The sequence below is a fragment of the Brachyistius frenatus genome, unplaced genomic scaffold, assembly GCF_029030835.1.
Source record: "Brachyistius frenatus isolate BFR_SWC_R1_liver_20210118 unplaced genomic scaffold, ASM2903083v1 Contig_319, whole genome shotgun sequence".
Classification (NCBI taxonomy): domain Eukaryota; kingdom Metazoa; phylum Chordata; class Actinopteri; family Embiotocidae; genus Brachyistius; species Brachyistius frenatus.
The window spans coordinates 132997-156496 of NW_027210918.1; positions in this window are offsets into that span (position 1 = coordinate 132997).

A 23500-nucleotide genomic window follows, 5' to 3' on the forward strand; every position below is an offset into this window, starting at 1 on the left:
GTAGGAGGAAGAGGAGGAGGATGAGGAGGAGGAGGGAACAACGGGAGAGGCAGAGATGTGGAGAACGGAGTTGCTATGGTGACATCAGTACGTTGAGGCTGCAGTGTGTGTGTGTGTGTGTGTGTGTGTGTGTGTGTGTGTGTGTGTGTGTGTGTGTGTGTGTGTGTGTGTGTGTGTGTGTGTGTGTGTGTGTGACTAACTGACTGAGCTCATGTATGAGGGAGAGTGTCGTTTCGCAGGTGAAGGCGAGTTTGCTGGATTTTGGATGCTGGAGGTATTTCTGTGCAGCAGCGTCACTGTCTCTTCTTGAAAATGCACGTAAAGTATAAAAATAAAAAAAACGTGGCCATATGATGGATGTCTTTCCTCTTAAAGGCACTCACACAGGTGTTCACTTCAAGTTGAAACTTCATGAACCTTTCGGAAAGATGAAGGCGGAGCTTTCCCACAAATACAAAAATTCAACAGCACAGTCAGAGGTCATAGTTTTACATTTCCACGTTTTTTGTTTTTAGAGGGAGTTTAAGAAGGTAAAATAAGCAGTAACACTGCAACCTGATAGAATGGCCGACGGTGTAATACACACACCCGTCCACTAGAGGGAAACCTATCAGTGTCACGTCTGCTTACGCAAGATGTACCCGTGTTGTGTTTTTTAAAAATTTTTTTTTAGGAAAACAAAACCACGACAAAATCCGTGTGATTGGTGTTATGAAAAAAAAAAAAACTACAAAAACAGCACTTCATCACCTCCCAGATAAAAGTCCACGACTTGTACCAGCTAGCCACGCCTCCAGCTTCCTCACATGGACTTCAACGACCTTCGTACTTCATCGCCTCTGTCAAGTGCTGGTTGTCACATGACCTCTATCACGTGATCCTGCCTCTGTTTATGTACATCCCTTCCTTCCAATATCCATACTATTATACTATTTAGTAGAGAGACCTGAAACAGTCGCTGCAGCAAGAAGTAGGAATCTCAGGATGTTTTCTTTTCTTTTTTTTGCCTGGCTGAAAAATGTTGGAGATATTTTTTCATGTCGCACATTTTGTTTTTAGATTCAGGATCCCAAGATGTGCACATAAATTAATGTCAATCTACCAAATCAAAGACCGAAGCTGAAAAAAACTCACTCACTCACAAGACGTGTAGAATATTTCTTCCAAATTGTCTTCTAAAAAAGTTTTCACTTGAAATATAGATTAAAAAAAAAAAAAAAAAAGAAGCAGCCTCAATAAATTTTTAACTGAATATCATTTAATAAAAAGAAAATCCAAGGAGAAGCTGAATAGAAGTCAATGAATTAGCTTTGAATAATAAAACATTCACCAGGAGAAGGTCAAGTTTTAGCTCTAGCAATAATTGTTTTATCCAAACATCCACTGATACGTCTAGAAATGAAGCTTTGAAGCTGCTGCGGTTGTTTATCGGTTAAAATCCCCGAACATTTGTTTTGACGACATGCTGTCAGTAAAGTTTGGGCTTTTTTAACAGCAGCTTTCTGGTAGAAACTTAACACGAGGCGACCAGGAAGCAGACCCCAACCGGAGACAGGGTGTAATGGATGTCATTACCCAGTCGGCTTCGGGCTCGGTGGGGGTCAGAGGTCGCAGTCGGGGCCGAGCTCCTCGTGTTTCAGCTCATTTTTTTTCTGCTCCCAGTGATTTCAGACCCGACTGACCGCAAACCACACTGCTGCCAACCTCCATTTTCCCCATCGCTTCTTTTTTTTTGGTCTTATGTTGGCTGGTTCAGATCTGGGCTTTTTACTACGACTCACAGTTATCGAAGTTAAGTGACCTCTAGTGGTCGTATCGAAAAAAGACATTCAGATGAAGTTTTTTTTTTTTACTTTTTATTGGGTGTGCCGTTGCCATGGCTACTGCCGCACGGTGAAAAATCAGCACTGTTTTTAGAAGGTGATGTAAAAATAAATGTAAGCAGGTCTGACAAACGTTACATCCGTGCGCGGTGGAAAATGTCGTAGGAACGTAGAGTGGGATGGTGCCGACAGTGAGTTTAGTCCTCCGGTTATCAAATACCGCAGCTAGCTACGCAATTTTATTGCAATTTTATTACAGAGGGTACTTTTTTTTTTTGTCACAAGTAATACCATTAAATGGTAATGCCGTCGTGTTTTTGCGTAAAGTGTACGGAAGTTTTTATTCATAGCGTTTTATGCGTCGTACCAAAAGATTCCACAAGAGGGCACACCACAGAACGAAGGCACCGTGAGCCAACATTCAGGACGCATACTGTGGTTGACGTGAATGTGTCATATAAAAAGGAAGTATCTGTGACCTAACACACTGAAGCCCCCCTCCCCCGCCTCGTCTCCATACTGCCCCTACAGGTCATCTGTATATTGCATCTTGCTTTTACACGCAACCAGCGCTCAACACATAAACAATATACAATACCTGCTTCCTCATGTGGATATGAAGAGTACATTTAAGGAATGAAAACACAACTATTCTTAGTTTCTGGTGATTATTCACTAATGAAAACATAATCATGAATATTATATTCCAACTTCTGCGGGCAGATCGTCCCGAACCCGCCACACTTTTTCCCTAAAAATGATAAATGTTCAATTTTCTCAGCTTTGCAGCCTCATCGAGTCGTCGTCTCGGCTTCAAGAAAAATATTGTTTTACCAATACGCCCTGTTTTTCTCCTCCGTGTCACACACACACAGATTGCCAGGGAGCCCGTGGCATCGCAGCTGAGCTCGGATTATTACCTCAGAGCTCGAGAGCCTGCTGTCCGAGCAGCCGAGTCCAAGTGACGAGCGTTTCATTCACAGCGAACAGAAACTCCCCGCGCAGAGTTCGCTTTAATCGTGAAACGGGGAGTTGATCCTCCGTCGGGAAGTCACCAGATGATTCCCTGATCAAAACTGTGTGTAATGGAAGTGATGACAGGATGATGGTGCGCCCCACCTCCTCGCCCCCTACCCCTCAACCCCACCACCACCACCACCTGGCTGCCACCGAGAGGCCCCCTGGTGACACAAACGGAGAAGCGATGTGACAGCGGGAGTTCGTGTCAGAGGAGCTTCTCTACAATCTGCCAGTTAAAAACGGTTAAAAATACTCGGGTCAAAACGAACCGAATATGAATTGGACGTCACGTTCACCATGGCAACCGCCTCCTTCCCCGCCGCTGATGCTCCTCTCTGTTGACCACAAAGAGTCGGCTGCCATCTGGGCCAGCAGGCGGAGGGACAGGAGAGAAGCACACACACACACACACACACACACACACACACACACACACACACACACACACACACACACACACACACACAAAACACACACTCCAGCGAGACACATGCATGCATAAAAATCATGTTAATATGCCACAAAGCAGCACCGAGGAGCGAATGCACAGAAGCTGTCAGCCAACACAACCTTCAGCCCCGACGAAGTTAAAAGAAATCTCAAATGACTCGCAGACAAAAACTAAATCCAAATATGGATCGTTTTATTGTGAAATACAGAGCTGAGCGAAAACCAGATGGATTGACAGAGACACCTTCATTTTCAAATAAAGTCAGTTATGACTCTTTTGTCTGAAAACAAACAAACAAAAAAATCACTTTAGTCTGCAATGCAAGAAAAAGAAATGATCTGCTACACTTTGTCTCTCCGACGGCTTGTAAACAGTTTTAAAAACGTATTATTCAGAAAAATGTGCTTTCTTTTGTCTTTTTTATAAAATGGGAAAACAAAAAAGGTCAAAATTAAATCGAGCCGAATCGGGGAAAATGGGCTTCAGGTTCCTCGTTTAGGAAACTATATAAACTTTGGTTTACGTTGAGGATATATCGTGATTTTTACCACAATCTTTCCATAAACAAGCTTTGCCAAACATAACCATTAACAAGTCTGGTAATGCCGTCGCTAGTAAATGTTATACAGCAAAGAGCACGTATTTGAATTAAAACCAATAATTTGCAACCTGCAAAATATGTTAATTAACACTGTTTCCTGAATATTGTACGAATTATTTCCTTCTAAACATATTTACTGCTGCACTTTAAATACATAACTCCCGGCGTTGTTCCACGCATGTATTTTCAGTGTCCAATGTTTTATTCGTGTTTTTGTTTTTTTAGCTCGGTGTACTTGTGTTTTACACCCGAAGTGTTTTGTGTCCTCGTTCGGCAAGTTTTATGAAAACGGTGTGATTTATGAAGGTGATTTATTTAATGTCCTAAGTTCTTTACAGTTTATTTGAAATGCCATAAAGTTGAAAACCAAATTGACCTCCATCAGACCTTTTGATCGCAGCGTCCACACAAATTCATATCAAATATCATATCGCACGGACACGGTGGTGATGATGATGGTGATGATGATCGCGGTGGTGCTGCGGGGGGTCACTGACACAAACACCCACGTCCCTGCACCACCACCCCCCCTCCCTCCCTCCCTCCCCCGAGACCCAGCGCCCTACATTCAACCATCAAAACCCACCGTTACATAAAACCACCGCCACCACCACCACTACTACAAGCCGGCTTGCTGCCTGTTGCTAGGCAACAAGCCCCCCCGAGTCCCTCCCGTCACAGAGTCTCCCCTGGCCGCGTACCTGAAAGTGCTCAAATGGGTCAACGAGGACAAAAGAAGAGAGACGGACTGGAGGGGGAAAGAAAAAAAAGAAAGAAAGAAAGAAAGAGATGAAACAATAACAAAACAAAATCATTAAACATGTCTGCGGGACTGCAGCAGATCTGCACTCGGCATAATGAGCAGTACGAGTCTACAAGGACTCAACGAGGAAGAGGAGGAGAGAGGAAGGAGAGAGGAAGGAGACGAGTTGTGGCTATCAACAAAACGAGACGGCAGCTGCCTCGACATTTCCAAATATTCACTCAATCTGGTGTTTGGATTGCTCCCCGAAAAAAAAAAAAATCCTCCTCAGGTTTTTTTCATTCAGGTTGTTTTCTGGTAACCGTGGAGACCAAAAGCACCGATTTACATCATTTTAACACTGGCAGTAATTTAGATTTGTTTCCAATCAGTAGCATTTTTTTGGGGGGGGGGGTCGTTTTCTGTGATTAAACGGCACGAAATTTGAAAAACTTGTAACTCGGTACGTCGTAAAAAAAAAAAAAAAAATTAGAATCGATTTTCCTGAACTCATGAATGAAAACCAGCTTCTCTGTATAAGGGTGCCAGTTATATGACTAACAGATATCTTAGCGGTAATCTGCTAATCAACCACATAACGATCGTCCAATCAAACGACAAAAGAAGCTCCAGATTCTCTCCGCTTTCATGTTTCAGAATCATCGTCGTTTCTTCTTCACGCTCTTTGTCCCATTAAATGTCTTTATATCTCCGATTAAATGATAAATCCTTCTTTCTTTTTTTGTTTTCCTCCTCTCAGACTGAGGTTGAACTCTGGATGCTCGGACCCCGTCGTCACGCCGACGTCATCACTCCGAGTTCGTGACCCCGCTGCCTCACAGACTGGGAGCATCTGGAGTTCACTATTAATATTTAGCATTATGTTTATACTTATATTAATATATAAGTCAATTATTCTGTATATTGAAGGTGGAAAACAGCAAATCCTGCATTAAATCCTGTTAAGAGATCGTGACGGGAAAACGTAGCGGCGCCTCACACCGCGACGACGCCTCACACCAGGTGGGTTTTTTTTACCGGCAAAAGTTTTTATATTGCGCAGATGTTTGGTTGTGAAGTAGATAGCAAATGTATGAATTATACATTAAGAAGTGCAGCCAATATTAAAATGAGTTTTCACCCAGATATATAAATATTCAATGTGCATATATATTGTTTATTTTTGTTGTTGTGAAGCTTGTAGTCGCCCTTCAACAACCCATCACGGGCAGGATGTTCCTCTCGCTGGTCCAATCTAGCACGGACGATCCGACCGCAGGACGTTTATAAAGACGGACCCGCTGTACAAAAAGTCCAACGAAAATTAGCCGATACAAGTGCTCATGTGGAACCAGAGTGGACGCAGCTGTGACTGGTGGGCGGAGCCATGATACCGAGGTCCCGCCCCATTCACCCATCTGACTCTATTTCGACGGCTGTTTTATGGCATCGAATAACTAATTAAAGTCAAACCTGTTAGAAAAGTGAACGCTCGGATGAAAAAAAAAAATGATTTGAGGTGTGATTTATTTTATTTTTTATTTTTTATTTTAAGCTCATGTCCCCATCTGCTGCATCGAGTGGGCGGAGTTTATGGCCTATACTGCAACAAGCCGCCAGGGGGCGTTTTAGATGTTTTGGGTTTCACTTTTGGGAATGTGTTCTGCTCATGTTGTCCGTCTTTAATTACAGTCTGGCTCACCTCCCCAATTTCAAACACGTAGTGCTGATCTTCACATCGATCGAGGCGAGAGCAAGAAGAGCGGCGAGTTTCCTTCAACGCGGCACAAACCCCACAGTGGACAAGTTAAAGTACAAAATGAAATGTCACCCGTGAGCATTCAAGTACGTGTATCTTTGTAAAAGTGTAACTTCGGTTCAAATCTTGACATCTACTTGAAAATTAGCGCTAACGTTAGCAAGCGAGGCTAACCAGCCTCCACTTTCTAAGAGTTGTAACTTCATATCATCGCTGTTCCTCCTAAAATTTTTAATTTGGCAAAAGACGCATACCGTACAGCTGAAGGTATGTAGAATTGAAAACATGAACCTTCGTGTGTTAAAGAAGTAAGAAACTCTAAAGGGGGATGACTGTAATTTCCAAACTTGTAACTACAGTTAACAGAAACATCAAAGTTTTAGGTGCAATTTGTATTTAATGGCACAAATTAAAGGGCAAAGGAATATGGATATCATCAGCCGGTCGGTCGAAGTCAAATAACTGAAGCCAAATTGAATTTCTATTGTGTTTTATCGTCAATGTACATTATCTTTAAAGAATCTGCAGATGTTTTATTTCCGTTGACCGTCCATCACTCCACGACGGACGATTTCCAAAGGTTACAATCCACCTTTCAAAATGAGAAAAAGGTTCACAATACAGCTTTCATGGTTTTTCGCTCAAAGATGATTTAATGAGAATTTCAGCTTGATTTGAAATTAAAAGTACATTTTTGATTAAAAAAAACAAAACCAAAAAAAAACACAAATTCGTCAGTTTCTGATGAACAGTTGTGTGAAAAAAGAAGGAACCGAAGCCTCGAACATGATATTACACACAAAACTATAAACACACACACACACACACACACACACACACTTCATCAGAGCTTCCTGTCTAACAAACCCTCATGTTGGATCTCAGGTCGCTCCTTTTAACTCCTGCACGCCGACAGATCTCTACGCCGCCTCTGAATTATTAACGACATCCCTCATCAATGTTTGATTCCGCATTTTACGATTCGCTCTCCTCGCTCATGATATACTCCCTTTGAAACGTACACAACCCCCGATGCAGCGAGTCCCGGGTCCGTGATTAGCGGGAGTGTTGAAGTGAAACAACACAAACCTGTGGATGTGTTCGGTTTATTGGGTTTACAGGTGGTTTGATTGGTTTCTGCTGTGGAAAAAAAAAAAAAAGAAGCATATTTTGTTCCTTTTAAGGCAGTAATATTGAAGTAACCCTGATTTTATTCCTTTTTTTTTTATGTGGTTGTAAAATTTGTATTGTGCAAATGCAATTATTTACTATGAATCTTGTGTCTTCAATCTAAGACATTTTGCTCTCTCAGACCTGTTTTCATTGACAAAAAAAAACTTGGCATCGACAGCTGTTGATGAGCTATCTGCTAATATTAACATTACAATCAGCTGGGTCACGGAAGTTAACTTGTGTGTGGAACATGTGACAGAATAATTTCAAATGAGACACTAAAATAAATAAAAGTCCAACATCCAACCGCTGGGTGTTAGCGTTCGTTTATCTGCCGCTTTGATGCCTCAGTTGCGGCATTTGGTTTATTTTTATGGGCCGAGAGTGACCATATTTGGAGTAGCAAGGGGTGGAGCTTACTTGGAACCCAAAGACACCATGCCCCGCCCACCTATACTGGAAACCGGAATGACCCCAGCCGCAATTTAACAAACAGCACCGTAACGACTTGCGGGAAACATTTACTGACTTTGTATTTCAGGAGAGAAGTTGGTGCTTTTTTGAATTGCAGTCAGATGTTGTTGTTGTTGTTGTTTTTTTAGCCTAGTGGCCGTCAGTGGTATTGCACTTTAAGGTGCTTCAACATTAGCTTTACGTTTCGGACCCGGAGACTTTTATATTTTGTGTACAGTCCGAGTTCTTTGTCATGTAACAGCTGAACCATCCTCAGCTCAGACATGCAGCTGTATGTACTGATTTCCTTTTCCTTCCTCGTACTAGTTTCCTTTTTCTTTTTTTTTTTTTTTTTTTTCTAATCCAAAGAACTGCTTGAAGTTGACACTCTGAACAACAGTATTAAAAAAAATATTACTGGAGAGTCAAGTCAGTTTAATTTACCGGCCCAAATACGAAAAAAAAAACCAAATTTCCCTCAAGGGGCTTTACAATGTGTTTGAATGCTTCGACCTTTAGACCCGTGATAGTGTTCGAAATCTGTTCGGAGAGTTTTAAAGAGAAGATCAACATCTATTTGTTTCACATGGGGAAATATGAAAAATTGCAATTCTGCATTTAATTTCCTGTTTGGAGTAATCTTGGCAAAAAAATCAGACTCGGGAAGAGTTTGAGTCGCAGTGTGAACGCAACCTGAATATATATATCTGCAGATCATAGTTTTCAGATGTAAAGAGATTTGAAACTTTTACTGTAAGAGGTTTACCTGAAACGACTTCCTGCCTCCTACTTTTCTGTCTCTCTCTTTCTCTCCGTTAGACAAAAACAACACAGCAACCTTGTTAATTTCCTGCCAAAAATAACTTCCGCTTAAGATTTTGTGACAACAGTCCCACCACGGCCTGTGATCATACCACTCCACTTGAAAAGCGCTGAAAATAGTTTCACCCTCTGAATTTCTGTCACTTCTCAGCCTATAAACCTCTTAAACAGAAGCAGTCGGAGACAAGCGGCACCCTCCGTCCCAGGAGAGACACTCGAGGGAGAATTTGTGAATCTAGGACAGTCGATGGCGCTCTGGTTGACTGACGCAGGCAATTGAACAGCAATCTGCTGTAATCACTGAGCTTAACTATCTATAATTCAGGAGAGTGAGGGCCGGATGAATCGAAAGACAGGCAGACTTTCTGTAAAGAAGGAAGTAATTTGGCAGGCGCCTCGGTCCTGCTCGATGAAACAGCGAACAGCAAAAGAAACCTTGAATTAGATTCTGATGAAATCAGGCAGAATTGTGGAATTAGAAACAGAATTCTGTCACAACCTGCTAAGAAGAAAATATTCACCAGCGTAGCATGCCAACGGAGATCGGAACCAGAAGCCTCCCGACGTAATGATTAGTAAAATAGTTTGGAATATTAATGCACAAATATTTGATAGGTTTATGTTTTTCACCTTTTTCAAACCAAAATTACAACAAAAAAATTTCAATTCTATTCTTCACGTGAGGAATTGCGACGTTTCCTGGTTTGTTCAAAAGTCAAGTGTAGATTTCTGCAGTTAGCTGCCGCTCCACAGGAACATACTGCCTCCGTCACGGTGAAAAGATTTAAATTCTCTTTCGCAGTTAAACGGAAAGTCTGAAAAGTACTTGGGTCAGCTGTCATCTAACGGCAGCCGTCCGAGCCTTAAACTTTCTCAAAGTTGACCGTCTGAAGAAACGCGTTCTGCCTGTCCGATCTGTCCGCCGTGCGCAGCTTTACAACACGAATCAGACACCACTTAGCTCCCCCGCATCGATACCCTCCACTTAAATACACAACAGCACTCACGGAGCGGCTGACGCTCGCTCAGATGGAGGACGAGATCAAATAAAATGAACTTTATTGATCTCTGTGGAGAAAGTGGGTCAGTGCGGCGAAGCGAAGGAGGCAATAAGAAAAGCAATCGAACGTGAAAGAAGGTCTACGGTAGCGCCGCCGCGAGGCCGCGAGGGTCATTGCGACGCAACGGTATGATTTTGTACTCGAACTGGTTCGTGTCAGCCGAACGGCTGCGATCAGAGTATTTCAAGTAACGTTCAGCTGAAGTGAACTTTTAAGGGGAAAGAAGAGAACCCTCCATTATTAAGCTGCACTAAAAACAATCTTCTAAATTATGATGGAGTTCGTGTGTGTTTGATGTGGAAATGTTTTTTAAGCTGTATTATACGTCTACGTGTGTTTCTGAGCATATACATTGAAAGCACAGGAAAACACAAGCGTCCTGTAGGGGGCGTATCGTTCAAAAAGTAAAAATATTTTAATTTTATACCAATTTCATGAAATCCATTTTAAGAAAAAAAAAACAACCCAAAGAATTACATATTACAATACAAATCGTTAGTTTTCATGCAGTTTAGAGGGGAAGAGCGTAACCCAGGTTATTTTCTGATAGTTACAAAATTAGATTCAAGCTTTAAAGATGAAGGTGTCAGAAAGACTAATTCACCTGCAAACGGGTCTGGGTACGATCCATAAGGGAATCATTTGCAGTTTTATCCTGAGCAGAAATAGTTTTTAATGGAAGCTCCGCCTTCTTTTCAAACACCAGAGTGATGAGGTGCCGAGTGTTTATTCTGCGCTAGGGCCGAAATGTTCAGGTTGGGTTTTTTCACGGTCACCAAGAGTTAAAAATGTTAAAAATGCTGCGCTCGTCACTATAATTTTTTTTTACCCAGCCGTCCAATCACAGTGAAGGAGGGGCGGGACAAAAGCACGGTACCACGAACACTGGTAGCTGAGTGGCTGTGGGAGCATATGAGCAGCAATGGTCTGGTGGAGCCCGGCTCATTCACGACTTCGGGCAACATTTTACGTTACGATTCGGGAAACCAACAGAAAAATACCTGGAAGTTGTAAAAGGAACCAAAACGTTAAGCTCGTATTGATCAAACGCAAAAACATCTGCTGGAATCTCAAAGACAAGATTTTCTTAAATTGTCGACTTATTCACAAATTCTGATCCCGTCATGAGCCGAGGTGATTGATCTGGTTCAAAGTCAAAGGAACACTAACGCTACTTCCTTTTAAGGATGGTGGATGTGTGAGCCGAAGTTCGATGGCCGTCCGCCAGGCGATTGTAGAGATGTTTCATTTCGAGCCAAAGTATCGGACCGATTGGCAGACGGACCGACGCGATACCCTCTCCTACGCATGAACAAGTACAATTTTATTGAAATTCATTATGCAGAGTAAAAGCACAGTCAGCCTGTCCGTTGGCTTCGCTGTCACTCAGATGAGCAGCTTTTATTATTAGTTTAACGTCGATGAAGCGGAAAGTTCTCGTCCGCCAATAAAAGACATTTCACATGCGAACTAAGAGTCTCGTGTTTTCAACAAGCCGAGCGAGGAAAGATCAAAGATTTATTCTTTTTTTTAATCAAAACCCACTCGGCTCTGTCTGTAGTTTTTCTCAGAATCAGGAATACTGCCGCTGTTGCTTAGCAACCATTACCACCCATGAAAATATAATGAACAAAAGTGAGAGGATGCTGTAATCTTTGTGCTTCCTGCAATGAAGCAGACTGAAAATAACTCTTATTTTTCATGACTCTACCGACTGTTTCAGGTTGAGCAGAAAACCGAAACACTTCATCAAACATGTCCGCGCGTTCCCGTGAGCATCTGTAATAAAAAGAAAGGCTTTAATAATGCTGGAACTATAATGGGATCCTACTTTAAAAGCTCAAGATGGTGTTTTCAACCGTTCTAATTGACCTCTGCCGAGATTTATGTCGAGGTTTATTTATAAGTTGTCCGAGCTTTAAAGGTACAACAGTACGTTTATGAGATATTAGGAAGTACGGCCGTACATCAAAAAACGTGTAGACATGCGAATAAATAATATTGACCTCCTGAGCTCAGTTTAATCCCTGTGTTGATTTATATGAATAATGGCAGGGTTGGTTTTTTTCCTTTTTCTGTATTACCGCAGTTAAATTAACCTTTGACCTTTTTCCTCAGATGGAGAATGTCATAATTTTATCTCAATTGACATTTGTGTAAAATCTTGTCCTAATTTGCTTTTCAATTCTCGAGTTATTGCCGCAAACCTGTTTTGTGAGGACGCGGTGGCCTTGACCTTTAACCTTTGATCACTAAATTCGATTCAGTTCGTCCTCGAGTCCAAGTGAACGCTTGTGCCGAATATTAAAGTAATTCCATCAAGGCGTTCCTGAGACATCGCATTCACGACAACGGGACAGAGCACCGGAAAAAAACATCGCATAAGACATACGGGGCGATAAAAAGACGATAAATTAGCTGTTGTTTTCCACGAAAAGATTTGAGCCCATGACACGCCCAAGTACAATACTTTTTACATTTATGTTTATGTATCACTTCAAATAATAAGATATGACACCAACTTTAAATGTGATGTTCGGTGTGTCGATCCGTTTTCCCCCTGCTTCTCGAATTCGTGCTTAACCGAGCTAACGACGTCCTGATCGTAGCTCCTGACCTGACGCACCGACAGGAGAGTGCTATTAAAAAGAAAGATGAATTGAACTACACCTTTAAGAAGCCCGCCAACGATAGAGCACCTCAATAAAAACGTTGTAAACTTCTCGTGGTTTTTACTCCGCAGCGACGCCGTCGGAAATGTCCTCTCGTTTCGATTCTTCCCGATTCGCCGGAGCACAACTGGACCGCCGACTTTTGCGGCGGAAACTTGAGGTGGATGAGCGGAGGAGGCTCTGAAAATGGAAAAGTAACCAGAAAGTGTTCACGTGAAACGTCGTCGTCGTCTGATTGGCTCCTCGCTGAAGACGCGACGCACCTCTTCGAGACGAGAATGAGATTTCTCAACCAAGCCGCCTATTTTTTTTTTTGTTTTTCATTTCCATTTTTACATCCCGCCACTAGTAATTGGTCCGAACCAATCATTAGACATTCCTTAAAAAACGGGGAGCAGCCTCGACGTAAAGCAGACTTCCACTTGATGCTGCAACAGCTTGAATTGAGTTACTCTGTCCTTCCTTCTTGCAACTACTTGCAACACACGAGGTGTTTCCAGACGGTTGGTACAGTCGGAGAGTGTGTTACGGCTACGTTGAACCCGTCCCTCAATCCCAGTGTTTCAAAAAAAAAAAAAGTATTACATTTTATTTATACTGCGTCAAAAGTTGACGATTGAGTTTTGGTTCAAACTTGCTTCAGGGTTAGGTCTTCAGTTGTGATGGTTTGGGTTTGGGTGAGTGGCAACGAGAGTCCCCACGGGGACGGTGAGACGAGAACGTGTGTGTTCCACCTGAACACCTCGTCACCTCCACGAGCAGAATTCAAACGCCGGCTGATGCAACATTAAACCTGCCGCCAGCCGTCTCCGCCAGCCGTCTCCACCAGCCGTCTCCACAAGCCTTCAAGAAAACTGCCTCAAAACGGCCGGTCTCTTTGTCTGTGTTCTGATTTTTTGGGGTCTAAAATGTGAACCTTTGCCAACACAGAGCCAAAGAGCTTTGAGAAACAACATCCTGACAACAGAAAGCAGTTTGAAATGGGCTTTAATTGTTAGCACGTACGTGTACAACACGACTGAAGGAAACCCAGATCAGGGCAGTCGCACTCGAGTCTGGACTGATGATGTGATTTTGGTCTCGGGAGCGTTCCGACTGCGACTCGGCTGACGGGTCTTCTACCCGTACGGAGCGTCTCAGACCTGCGGTTGACTCGAGTGGACTCGGCCGCGGCTGCAGGACGGCGAACATCGGCGCCGCTTTGCAGACGAAACGAGTCGCGCGAGATCAAATCAAACTACGTCGGCGTAAACCCGCGTCCTCTCGGTCTGAGTCTCATTTGAAATGACGTCGATGTACTTTTTTAAAAAAATTTTTTTTAAAAAGTCGATTTATCAGCCAGCTCTCCCGCGACGGTCGCCGCGGCCCGCACGGCCCGAGTGCCGTTTGGCCGAGCTCCCGTTTTCTGATCCGAAGCGCTCGGAGCTCTCCGGGGCTGAAGAGGCTCAGCGAGTCGATTGGTCTCTAAGTGGAAGACAAACTGAAGCTTGTTGATGCGAACGAGCCAAAAATAAACGCTCTCTCTCTCTCTCACTCTCGCTTGTTCTAAAAATGTTGTGATGGGCGTCCTCAGAGGGGAAACTCTGCAGAGCGCCAGCAGAGCAGAAAAACAGCTTTAACTGCAACAACCTGCCACATGAATGTGAATGATGTCACAAACCAGACGTCATGCTTGAAAAGGGGGAAACAAATTCGGTAGTCATGGAAACAAAAGAAAATTTAAAAAAAAAAACCTCCTCTAAAACAAAAACGAATCAGTCATTTTGGCAAATGCCCCAAAAAAAAAATTATTATTTTTTTTTTTTTTTTAAAGAATCACATACTGTATGTATGTTGAGTCCATTGCGATGAGGTCACGGTTACTTAGAGTCCACAGAAGGAGGAAGTCCAGCCGTGTCATCATTAGCACGTTAGCAGCAGCTCCATCTGCGTCCACACGGGAGGCGTTCAGGCGCAGCGCTGCCGTCGGTCCTGTTGGAAGTGCTAAAAGCCCGACACACAATCGCTGCAGGTAGACACACAGTGAGTAAACTGACGCATCACCTCCATTCAAACTAGATATTGCATGTGAATCTACGAGCTGCTCACCTCTCTGCCATGTTTTTAACAGTTTCATAATTCTTCTCCCACCCGGGAAACGCGTAAATTGAAACGCAAACACGCAGTCGACATACAGTCGAAGATTTTAGCGTCGGCCCATCTTTGTTGCATCAAACTGAAAGTGTGTTTCAACACGGACGATGAGAAGGGATTTCAGCACGATAACGTAGTCACATTTGAATGTTTGTTCGATATGAAGCCGAGTTGTTTGATGCCAAATACTCTGCACTCTGCTGTGGTTCTCTGAAGTACAACAAATAACCTCAATTCTACAAGTTTTCAACATCCATTTAAAAAAAACCACAAAAAAACCCCCGACTTTTCTTCTTGAAAACAACAAAACAAACAAAAAAAACAATACCTGCATGAAAAGGTTTATATTACATTTACGTTTGCATTTCCTTCATCAGTCCCTCCGTAAATACTCCCGGCGAGGAAGAACTACCGCGTGATCACAGTCGGCGAGTTGTTTTCACTTTCGGTTCGTCTCCGCACCGACGACACCGAAACACAACACGCAAAACCACCGACATATACATCTGATAAATGTGACTCAGACACACTGCTGCGTCTCCTGGGTGAGCAGTGAAATTGCCAAGTATGAGGTTGCCATGACGATCTAGCCGATGAAGCTCGCTGACTCTCCCCCCCCCCCCCCCCCCGAGGCGAGCGGCATCGGCGGCACAAAAAAAAAAAAAAAAAGGCAGGTGGCCTCGGACAAGAGATGCGAAGAGAGGGAGGGGGAGGGGCGGGGGAGGAGAGGGGGCGGCGGAGGGGAGGATGAAAATTATAACAATCACGGAGCTCCGGTTGCACTGTTTCCCACACGGAGCCTGACGGATGCACAGACACCCCGCCGGGCAGGACGGAGAGCTGGATAAAAGAAAAGACCCAGCGAGCCGGAGGACGTTCGGCTGACGAGCGTCTCCGACGGAGCGGACGCGTCGAAGCCTTCCTGCTGTTGTGTTGAATTCCTCCTGCAGTTTGATCAAAAAAAATGCACACGAGCTACTTGTTGAACTCAATTTCCCCTTCAGAAACCGGATATTTGATGTTTCCCCACCGTGCCGACCGCACACCGCTACATTTCCTGAAAACAAATTAGTGCGAGCCAACAAGTCAAAAACAGAAAGTCCGCCGTTCTTTAGGCTTGGTTACCATGACGAATTCTGTCTCCTAGAAATTACCAAATTGAGAAATTGATTATTCCATCGCTTGATCCGATTTGATGCCCACGGGAAGAAAAAAAAAATCGCAGACGCGCCAGGTGAGGAAAAAACACGCGTAACTCAAGTCCCGATGTCGATGGTGCGATGAAACTCGGGACATTTACTCGTGAGGGTTACCGCTTCGCCCCGCTCGGTGCACGTCGCGGCGCTGCTCACCGTTACCGCGAAACGGGAGCGGCCTCGGAACCGTTTGATCGACCCTCCTCGTGCAGCACACGCTGCGGATGTGAGGAATTCTCGGGAATAAGTTCTTCGTTAGGTCGCAGAACGTAAATATTAACGCGGCGTTCAGGCTTCGGAACGGTTGCGGATGAATAAAAACTGGTTTTGACTCACGGCTGTGCAGCTGAAACTGCCGGTTTACAACAGAGAGGTTGAGTTGACTGAATTGTTTCTCGTAGAAGAGCCGGCAGCAAAGATGAATGGGATCTAATATTTGCCCCGGAAATATTATTATTACCGTTATTTACCATCAGTCCAAGGAAAGCAAGCAGCTCTCATTAGGAATACACATATTTATTTAGCACACAGGGACAGTATATGCAGCTAAATCACACGACGCGTGTGTGAATTACCGTATTGAATTTCCTCCCGCGGCGCTTGCACGTATTAATGCTGCGTTAGCTTTTTTTTGTTATTTTATTGACTCGTCTGCAGCTCTGCCGCCGTGACAAATCCCTGCACATTTGTTGTTCTTGGCGACCGAAGTGGTTTTAATTATTCAGAGGAGAACGTGTGAATGTGGAACAGACGAGTGTTGTGAGCGTTTCAAACATCACAATGGATCAGGGGATCTGTTTTAAACTGGGACCGGGGTTTTGTTTTTGTTTTTTTGTTTTTTTCCTGGACATGCGACCCTTCGCCTCGGGACGTACGATGATAGAAAATATCCAGTAATATCATCTGTTAATTGTTTTTTTTTTGGGGGGGGGGCCGTTGAACTCTTAAAAAAAAAAGTCTCGCACCTTATAAACACTTCACAAAATATGTGGTCATCACTGAGGACGGGGATTTCTAAGGAAGATGAAATCCCTGAATGGAGAACATGACCGACCCGAACCGGACGTCAACGCTCAACCTCCGATAACACGAGCGCCTGTTACCGTGCGACCCGGCGTCCACATTTAGGTCACGTTACGGCACAGGCTTCGGGCGAGAGGACGGAGCGTCGACCCGACGGTTCAGGAATGAACCTCCGCCCCACCGAGGAAGTATTTTCATCCCCCCCCCCCCCAAAAAAAAACAAAAAAACTGTGGCTGCAAGTGAGCTCGAAGCGACGTTGGCTATCGGCCGTGACGACGAGCCAGCGGGAGCTTTTTCTGAGCCGGAGAAATGTTCGTACAACTGAAAACACAGCACGACTCCAATCTGCAGCAAACGAAGGGGAATTTTTGGGAAACGCAGTCTCGCCTCGGTGTTCGTTAAATCTACAGTAAAGCTGAATAGTAGCACTTCTGTTTTTTTTTTTTTTGGGGGGGGGGGAGAAATCAAATGCACACTGTGAACGTTCGGATGTCGGAGACCTGTGTGATGAAACAACAGCAAAAGCCTTTATAAGTGTTTTTACTTTGAATTTCAAGTGTCAGAAAAGCACACACACACACACACACACACACACACACACACACACCTTCTCCGACCTGTCACTCTTCGTTAATCGTCTTGTGATATCTAAATTAGGAAAATGGCGAGAGGACGACGGGTTCATGCGTAAGAACGTACCCGTTCGTCATCTTCATCGCCGTTTGATGACGACGGTTTGAAATCTCTCCCTCCATCTTCAGGGAGGCAAGAAAATGATGTGTGCCGTAACGCCGGGATAATTTAATTACCAGTGATCAAATTGACTCTTTATCTACGGAGATCTGAGTTTGTTCTGCGGATATTAAGCGTTGAACGGGATTCTGCTCTGCAGCTCTTAAAGATCCGCTGGATAGCTTTGCCGTTTGAGTTTCATTCCCACGTGTCGGTAGAGAAGAAAGTCGCATTAAGTCGGTTTGCGGTCCCTTGAAAGTTGGACATTTGGATTGCAGAGACAAATTCAACCAAATGGAAAGTTGAAATTGGAGTTTCGCTCCCGCGTTTGTTGAATTTTAATAAAATAACCTCGACGCATCCGACGGGTCGGTTCAGTCGCAAAGTCTTCATTCAGTCTCTGGTTCAAATGACTTTCTTCAGTTCGGTGTGAAGTGAAGTGACCACCGCTGCAGCACGGGCCTGTCAATCAAACAGACACCCCCACAAAATAAGGCTTTTTTTAAAGCATATTTTCTATTTAATAACGGGGTTGTTTTCAGATGGACTTTGTGGAGAAAATTTACCGACTTTGTATTTCATGAGAGAAGTTAAACGGGAGTCTATGGAGGCTTTTATGGAGCCGACCCCCAGTGGCCATCGGTGGTATTGCAGCTTGAGGCACTTCCGCATCGGTCTCATTTTTCAGACCCGGAAGCTACAAACACTTTTATATCCAGTCCGACGGACAACCCGAGGACCAAACATACGTCTCTTTGAGGCCTAATATCTAATTAACGATGTCATTGTTTTAGAAGAAGTGTGTTTAGGAGCGATTATCGGGTTGTTGTTTTTTTTAGGTTGACTATCAAAACCTCGACGGTATACCTCCGAGCGTTCGTCGCCACTTGTCCAAGACCGCCGTCTGTCCCTTGACCTCGACCGATGGCTTTGAGTTGCCGAAGCGTAACCATAGAAACATGAATTATTCTTTTAGCGTCACATGAGCAGACGCGTAGGGACAGAAACGGTAAACAGTTTTAAAAACACACACACACAGTTGGTCCTCCAGGCTCGGTCGTGCGAGGGTTAAACGAGACAGTACAAGATGTGCTTACTGTACGCGTGTGCACACGGGTCGCGTGGCCGTCCCGCCGCATGTGTGTCTTCAGCGGCGTGATTACGTGTTTGCGTGTTCATGTACATGCTGTTCATATGTCCCTGCCTCTCTCTCTCTCTCTGTGTGTGTGTGTGTGTGTGTGCTCCATCCATCAGCTGCTCTCCCACACGGAGGCAGGAGGGAGGAGGGATGGAGGGAGAGGGGGGAGGTTGGTGCTCTGCAGTGGATGCACTTGTGCCTGTTGCTAGGCGAGAGCCGGCGCCGCGGCCGCCTCCGCAGCCAATCGCGACGATGCAGGAAGCTTCCGGGGGCCCAATGAGGCGGCGCAGCGACGAAGGTTCTTCCTGGAGTTTTTTTTTTCTTTCTTTCTTCCACTGATTTCTCAATGGGGTTGTTAGACGTCGGACATCAAAGCAGGTATCTGGAGTTATTTTCAGACACACCCCCCACCTCCCCCCACCTCCCCCCACCCCCATCTTTTGCCTTTTTTGTTTTGTTTTGTTTCAGCAGCGGTGGCATCGGGTTCTTTTGTTGCGGGCCGTCGACGGCGACGCCTCCTCCTCCCGCCGAGGCTCCTGGGAGTCATTAAAAGTGATCGTTCCTTCTTCATCAAGCGAAGAAGGAGGTTCATCAACCTCCAGGACGATAAACCCAAAAACAATTCATGTTATTCCGTAAATGTCGACGCCACACGGAAATTTGATGCTTTTTTTAATTTTAAATACAATATTAAAAGCCATGGGTTAATTTGTGGATCCTTTTAATGATTTTTTTTTTTGTGTGTCATTTACAGCAGTATTAATGTGAAAAGACGCTATACTAAATAATTAATGCTCAATTTATTCTTGTAAAATAAATTAAGTCGTTAAACTAATGGTGTGTCATTTGACAAGGACCATTAGGGTCTTTTTATAACCCTACAAAAAAAAAAAAAAAAAAAAAAAAAGGGGGGGGTTTGGAGATTAGATTTGTTTTAATAGCATTTTTCTGCCACTATATTTAATTACATTTGCACATATTAGAAAGCAGGCGAGCATGTGGGAGGGATTTCAGATGAGATGGACTGAAGTGTTCCCTTCCTCCATTAAAAGACGGTTCAATGTTTTCTTTCTTCAAAAAAACACATAATTGCGGCATTTAATGTAACACAACCTTTAGTTTAAACATCAGTGAATCTGCAGATAACGTTCTGTCAATTAATGACTAATTCATTATTTGATGTTTAAACTGTCACATTACATATTGCACACGTAGCCGAAGTGTATAAGGTTAGCAACAGTCCGAAAACCCTGAAATATTTCGATTGTTGTTGCAGAGGAATACGTGCATCTTATAGGAGCTGAATTTTTACTTCAAAATGTATTTAACTGATTAGTAAATTATCACAATCTCACTCCAGAAGGTTTTAAGAAAGTTCAGAAACAAGAAATTGGCCCAGACTGATAAACAACAGTAAATTAATACTTAAATTGAAATCTCAGCACCAGGCAGTATATATAGTAAGACCAACAACACCTCCTTTATTTAACTTTTAACCGTCGCCCTCGTTCCTTCGGCGCCAAACGAGCGCCCGCGCTAAACCCGCTTTAAATATTCAACACATTATGTAAGATTACGCAAGAAGGAGGGAGACGGGGGAAACATGAGGGAGATCATGGGAAACACTGAATATTTTAAAGGACGCCCTCACGCCTCGCCGGCTCCGCGGGAAGGAGCTGGAAAATGACTGCAAACGCACATTTCCTCAACGCTGCTCTTACTACTCGCTCGGCGGTGCGACGTCCAATGTAACACGCTGCAGGCCGAAAGCGTGTAATAGACACGCGCGTCCACGACGGCCAAACGTGTACCTGTCACGCGGAGCTATCTCGCGGTTTTGCCGTAGCGGACGGGGCGTGTCAATTTCACGCTCCGCCGTGATACCGGGGTTGAAGATAAATATGCGTCTCGTCAGCAAGTTATTCGCTCCTTCATTTTCAAAACGCTTCGCAGAGGGTTTCCTTCGTTTCAGTGACGGTTGTGTCACGTTACGCTGTACTTACTTCCCCCGTGTTTTGTGTTACATTATCTCCTACCCCCCCCCCCCCACCCTCCCAAACCCTCTCCCCCGAGTCTGACGCGTTTCTGATTAACATCACACGAATGTGTGGTGACAAACATCCTGACATATCGGCCCCGACAGCCGACGAACAGGGCCGCTTGGAAGATTCGGCACATTTGGCCCGAAGGCCCCTCCCCCCCCGATCGAGAGTATATCCACCCGTCAGGAGGATCCGACTGATCTTCCACAAAAGCCTCGCCTCCATGCAGCTCCCTACTCTCTCTTCCCGTCTCTTCCCTGTGATCCTCCCCCACAACGCCTGGCTTTGAACAGCTGAGAGATGGAGGCTGGGTAAAGACCTGTTCACAGTCAGCAAGCTAAATGACACGGACGCTTTGAAACCAGTGCCTACAGAGTTCCCCACGCAGGCTTCAAAGGACGGTGGCATCGGAGAGGGAGAAAAACAAAGGGATCCGAGAGGGTGGAGAGAAAGGGACAAATAAAGAGGTTCTCGGTACGAGAAGAAAAACTCTGCGGCTCGTCCTCTCGCTCTGTTTGTTCGGGTAGACTTTCGGACCTCGGACGAATCGGCTGAAAGAAAAAGGCCGATGTTTTCCGCCCGACGGCTCAGGTTTAGGCACCAAAGTGCAATACCACCGAGGGCCAGTAGGGGGTTGAATCCAAAGGACTCAATACATTCTGTCCATCTGAAAATAATTTCATTAATTAGAAATTAGGCCTAAAAAAGTGGTGCAAGGGGGGGGGGGGGTTCTCCTCATGTGCGTTACATGAGGAGAGGACTTTTTTTGTGTGTTTTTTTTTTGTTTTGCTTTGAGACGTTTCATATTTAATCAACTTTTTACCTGTTTGTTCTCAGACAGCCGCCGCGTTCGGTACGATCTGACAAGCCGTCGTGTCAGCGAACGAGAAGTCCTCCCATCTGACAGCGTTGTGTGTGTGTGTGTGTGTGTGTGTGTGTGTGTGTGTGTGTGTGTGTGTGTGTGTGTGTGTGTGTGTGTGTGTGTGTGACGTCTCATCCTTTTATCTTGCACGCTAACACTGATGAGGATTGATGGACGAGGTCTGGAGGGAAAAAATAGCAGCAGAGACAAAAGTTACATTTGTCTTCCTTCATCGTTCGCTGTCGTCAGCCAGATTTGTGCGTGTGTGTGTGTGTGTGTGTGTGTGTGTGTGTGTGTGTGTGTGTGTGTGTGTGTGTGTGTGTGTGTGTGTGTGTGTGTGTGTGGTTCTGACTCGCTTCACATACTAAAGGTCAGAGCTTCTGCTTCTGAGCATTTTAATATTTCTGACAGACAGAAGGACAGACTTTAGCTTCGCTGAAGTTTTTTCCGAATACAAACCAAAAATAGGACACAAGACTGCGACGGAGAAATGAAGCGTGTGCGTCCAGAGCGTTACAGCGTCTCCCTGTACTTTTACACATAAATCATTTTACTCTTTCTTTAAATCTTTCTCAAAAATATTGTGTGTTTTTGTCCGTTTCTTTTTCCTTTCTCTCTCCTGTCGTTTCAGGACCAGCCCCTCCCCTCCCCTCCCCTCCCTCCCGTCCCGCGTTGCCATCAATTAGTTCGCCTGATTATCCTCCACTCACCTGTTCCCACTTACCTCATTAGCCGCCCTATATAGAGAGCTTCACACCGCCCTGGTGCCTTGGCTTTTGTTTGCCTCACCCCTTGTTTTGTTTTTTGTTTTTTTGCGCTAAAACAAACTTTTAGTAAAGTTAAAAACTCCCTTTTCACTGCCAGTCTGCATGTTGCACTTCAGGGTTTGTGTTTTGTGTTTTGTTTTTTTTGCAGAAATTTATGTTGCAAAAAAGAACGACAAACAAGCCAGCAGAGAGAAGGTTAACAGGTACATGCTGCATCAACATGAACATCTTGCTAATTGTCGAAATCAGCAATTGTGAATCGGTTACTGTGAGCTTGTGCTTGATTTTTAGTGGAATTCAGTAAACAGAGTTCAGTGTGCGTTTGGGCTTCACGGTGTGTTCATGAGCAACTGGGAAATGGGAAAATCTGTAAAATACAAAATTCACAGCATGAATAAATGGGGCTGCACTCCACTTGGGACCATTTCCAGTCATTGCATCCTAATAGGCGTCGACACGCTGTTGTTTTGTTTTTTACACCATCAGCCTCGTTTTGGGTTGAACGGTATGAGGCCTTGTGTTAGTTCCCCGGGATCCATCCTCTCTTATCTAGCCTTGTTGTGGCCTGAGTAAAGGCAGGAGGAAGGTATTAATGGGGGGAGGGGGAGATGCCATTCGAAACAGTTGTAAATCACAGCAGTCAGATTAAGTCCTTGATTTACGGCCCGTCCCTCGGTGAGACGCCGGGAGGACGAGGAGAAAGAGGAACAGATAAAGACATCCATCATCGCCGTTGGGCGAGGGGGTTCGTTCCTTCGTGTTTGCCCTCTCTCCGGTGTCCCCGTCGATATTTCTCTTTTTTTAGGGGAGGGGGGAATTATCGCTCAGCTGGAGCGCCAACAACCTCAGCGACACCAGTGTTATCTGCATGAACCCGGTCAACTCCGACAACCCTGGAACTCCACATCGGTGCGTCGCTATCTCAGAGAAACGGACATCTCTACTTTAAATGATGTTCGACTGCTGCTGCATTGTCTCATGCGGTCTTTACATTAAATATCGACCTTTTTTTTTTTCTTCTTCTTCTTC